This window comes from Varroa jacobsoni, unplaced genomic scaffold, assembly GCF_002532875.2.
Source record: "Varroa jacobsoni isolate VJ856 unplaced genomic scaffold, vjacob_1.0 scaffold_526, whole genome shotgun sequence".
Taxonomy (NCBI): Eukaryota; Metazoa; Arthropoda; class Arachnida; order Mesostigmata; family Varroidae; genus Varroa; species Varroa jacobsoni.
In genome coordinates, this window is record NW_019213428.1 from 33326 (window position 1) to 37949 (window position 4624).

At 39.1% G+C, this 4624-nt stretch overlaps 1 long non-coding RNA gene across 2 annotated transcripts; it reads right to left on the reverse strand.

Annotated features, from left to right (window-relative positions):
- Positions 1 to 490: 490 nt before the first annotated feature.
- Positions 491 to 2647, reverse strand: LOC111261165 (uncharacterized). 2 transcript variants are annotated; one of them, XR_002680818.2, is made up of 3 exons: positions 2431 to 2647; positions 1494 to 1870; positions 491 to 1271 (listed from the first exon to the last, which is right to left on the reverse strand). It is a non-coding gene; the product is annotated as an uncharacterized LOC111261165 (long non-coding RNA). The 2 variants fall into 2 exon arrangements; XR_002680819.2 differs by having other exon boundaries at positions 1494 to 1884.
- Between the last annotated feature and the right edge of the window lie 1977 nt (positions 2648 to 4624).

Here is a 4624-nt window from a genome sequence, read left to right on the forward strand (position 1 = left end):
TAAAGCTAAGCCTCAGAAATGTTTTACAAAGGATAACTTTGAAATCGTATTTATAAGGGTAGTATAGATGCAACAGGAAGCGGTTGACTTAATGTCCAATACGTGTTTTTGTGTAGAATCGACCTTTGCATAGAATATTTTTGGTATATGTTTCTGTTTCTTAGCATCTCAAAGTTTTAGTTTAAAATTTGTTGTAGATATTAAGGCAGAGTCGATCAATGTCGTAACCCTGCCATCGACAAATGAGATATATTTGTAATAATTTTACCTATTCTCATCTAAGCTATTCCTATGATTAGTTGTTATATGTTTCTTCACTATATTTTTAAGTATTGTACGCAGGGTCTTTATATAATCTTCTTTCTATAGCAATAGTATTTAAGGCCAACTCTGTGGCCAACTCTCTCTTCTAAATAGGTAAGTTAAAACTATTCAGCTTAATAGCTAAAATTCGGAAAGCTATATAGGTTTTAAGGAACACTTCTTCAAATAGTTTTCTAGGGCACTTCTCTGTAATTTTATTAAATAAAGACAGACATTAATTGAGTATGTCTAAGCGATCGTTGCGAGCCGACTGAGTGTGGCATGTTGCCATTTTTTCTAAAATGTTTATTACTTACTTAATTGACGTTTTTACTAGTTATCAACACGCGACCTTTAGTTAAGTACGGAATAACGAGAATTATAATGTAGTGTTAAGATAATTTCTCTATATATCAAAAATATTAATTTATAATATATGTACCGCTTCGTACAGAACGTGTCTAAACGAACTCTCGATTGTGACACTCTGCCCCTAAGGTATGCTACCTAAGGGCCGGATGTGTTGTTCATTCGTTAGGAAATAGGTTGGCTTGTTCCATCTACGCCAGGACCTTGGGTCACCGAATCGCTGTGTGAACGAATGGACGATCATGTAGGGAATAGGTGTCTATTTAGAATTCTACTTATCAAAAAGCTGAATAAAATACGTGAATAGGCTAAGCGACATGTACAAATAATGTTCACCTTTTGTGACTAGCCAGTATATAAAGCATACATATATAATAAAGTATAAGCAAGTATAAAGATATATGCATAAAGTGTTACATTTAACGCTGTTGGTTTTGATAGTGGCGGCGCTAGCAAGACGACCTCAAGTTCTGAAAATAGAGTTCGCTAGCTTTAATACGTTTATTCCATACAACTATGTATGTTTATCGTAGCCTTACTAGAATAAACAGCAGCCGAAAATAGCCCATGAGTTAAGGCTGAAACGCTTTTATAGTGCCCTGGAAAAGTAAATATTGTAACAGATAGTCAGTCTACTTTTCTCGACTGCATCTATGACAGGTTATAGACAAGTATGTATATCCTATATCTATAATTCTATTCAACGTATGCTGAAAAAACGGCATATAGGTCGCTCGTATTTGTAGAACTTATTAAGCGACCTATGAACACGTACGTTACGTAACAAAAACCAGCGTGAATTTCAGCTGGACGCTTCTTACCCATTTAGTAATATTCTATTTTTCGACGCAGTGTTTCTAAACAGCATCGTACTGCACAACGGTGGGAGCTTAAGTGTACGTAAACACCGGATTGCCTTTGGTCAAATATGTCCCAAGTTTGAATAGTTGTATTTCGTTAAACTGTTCAGTAGCCAGTTTTCGTATGCTGTTTTCCGTTTCGAATCTCTTTCGTTGCTAACGATACAGTGTTGTACATCCTGGTCCTGGAAAGCTCCTGCTTCCTGCTCTCTGAGCCTCTTACTATCGCTATGTTGCAGAAGATAACATTTTGTCGAAAGAGTTCGAACGTTCACAATAGGTGTGTCGAGTGGCGAAACCGGAGCATTTTCGTCGTTTCGCATTTAATTTTCATGGAGCTGAAAACCTAAAGCTGATATAATCAGGACATATCGAATATGTAGGATGAAAGAATACTGCGTAAAGGTGATTTTTTTTAGCTCAAACAGGCGTCTTATGAGGTCGAAAAAAATCAGATTTCTAGACTTTAATGAAGGTCGCTTTGAGCTACACTTGAAAGCGGACCATTGTTCAACTTATGGCATCTAATGCCATAATCCATATCGTATGCAGAACTGTTATTTCTGCAATTTTCGACGTCCACCAAAAGTCATAGCTGTAAATTTGCCTCCTTTCTCCCAACATACCTATTTTTGTAATTCAGATTCAAGATAAAATGTTATGATACGAACAAAACGATAACAACAGCCCAGCAAAGACAAAACGAATTTTCCAATGCCAGCATCAGCCTTAGAAGCACTAATAAAGATATGGGACTGAGCAGGAGGCAGATTACGCGCAACGAGATTTAAGAAACGGACGTATCCGTGTATATTTTAAGGCTCGGATAATTTTTTCAGGACTTTTTGATTCTCTATTTTTCCTTGCTTGTTTCGATGCAAGAATAAAAATTCCTTACCTATAACATCTAAGGCGCTGTTTTTCTTCCTACCTCGACCGTCGGTGCTTCTCTCGTATTGGTCCGCCTACGCCTTTGTTGTGTCTGGTACGCTGACGAAGAGTAGTACTTAATTTGTGTGGTAAACATGTTTCGCGTAACCTTCGATAGATAAAAAATAACAGTCCTCCAGTCTCGATCCCCATATCAAAGCTTGGTGTCAAGCGAACATTCACCGATGTCGAAGGTAATTTTACGTTTCGTCGAATGGAGCGAGCGTATGTAAAGACATGTCGAGCACGAGTACAAGTGGCGTGAATGAGCCCTGTATCTTGAATTTAGGCAATGCAAGGGTAAAACGTGCCACGTGCATAACGTTCAGTTAATCAATTATGAGACCATACGAAGCATGGAAAAGATGTTGGTGGTGTCGCAAAGCAGACGACCCACTTTCCGATCAACCACTTTGATCATACGGATCAAATGTCCAAGTATACGACGCTGTCGTTTTTGATATGGTTCAATATATGGATAGTATGGAAGATATGGAAAATATCTTATTTTATTAATCTATATTTCTGTAGAATCTTTGACTCGAATAAAGTACTCGGTATTTAAAGAAGAGAAAGTATTGTCATCTCGGACAAAAGCCTGTAACAATTAAATATTCACTCACTTACTCATTGTCAAGGTCAGTATGCACTAGAATATATTGTATGTGCATATACTTGTTATTTCAATAAGTATAGAACAATGCTCGGACGGATATGAATTTATAATACTGGTCTCATCAGAACACGTACTAGCGTGCTGGCATCGCTTGCCAAATCAGGGTATCTGTTGGCTAAGCAGTCTTTCTTTGTTTGTAAGTTTTCAGGATCAAACCTTCAATTTTAGACATTTCTGTTACCTGAAAATAAACTCTACTTGTACAAATCGTCCATCGGCAGCTGAAGATCGACTTATCGCGTGAGTCGCTAGAAGACAGAAAAAAGATTCAGGGAGTATCGAAATTCTATACGACGTTGAAAACTATACATAAAGCCCGGCCCCGTTGCTTTTTCTTTCATTCGTCGTAGCGTATCGGAACCGATTTATTGTTAAGCTGCTGCTGCTGCCAGAAATCCTAAAGTTTGTTTCTGACGCCTAATGCTGCATTTCGCTAGTAAGAGGACTTCTTTTGTCAACGATTTGTGACGCTGGGGTGGCTTTTCCGGTCGTATTATGTTGCCTTTGTCACTTGGTTCAATTTCTTGCACAAAAGAACGGGATAATGGTCGTATAACGTAATGCTCGAACAACCTAGCTGGTATACAAACAGATCAATGACAGAAGATCTAATTGCTTTATACACAGGAAGGCGTCACCGCCTACAGAGTTGAAGGGTTCAGCCAATAGTTAACGAGTGCTAGAAGTTCTAGCACGTTATGATGTGTTGATCTATGCCGACTTTGAAACGACCTCCTGATATGTGTATTGCGCATTGTCCGTCGGCCCAGTAAAATAGCAGATTCTTCGTGATTTTTTCCAAAGACACAAGTACACACAACGCATGTTTAGTCTTTTCCATACAAAAAAACTCGCTTGCAAAGAAACGCACGCGCATTGATTTATCTCGTTCTCTATAGGTAAAAGAGGATGTCCACTGCAGAACACAGCAGAAAAAACAGCGACGGGTGCCCTTCTACTGTGTGCTTACAGCTTCTTTAACCGCTTTCTGGTACTGGGTGGTGTAATACCGTATGCGGCCAGTATAGCTCGACGCCACGTCGCAGCAAACGTGCAGCACAAGGATACTGCACGCGGATGAGTGTCTAATTAGGCCTTTCAGATTGACTCGATCCCTAAGGCATACGAATCACGTTCTGATCAACAGCAATAACAAACGCGTTTCGTTTCTGGGCCACTGTGGCGCACATTTTCGTCTGCTTCCTGCACCCGTCTTCTACCTAATGCCCAGTTTAACTATTGTCCTCATGCAGTAAGCGTCCTTAATTTTAGTGACCCTTATAGTCACTATACAGAAAATTGCATTCAGCGCTCTGATTGAGTGTCGGTATCATATCTTTTGTTCTTGTTTGAAATAGCATTTACTCAATATGATGGGCACAGTGAGAACGCATAAGAGAGGTTCGTCCTTCCGGACTCATTGCTGGCAGGGCAAAGGGCAAATTTGCTAATTAACGTCATTAACTTAGCAAGGAAGAAAAGTTTG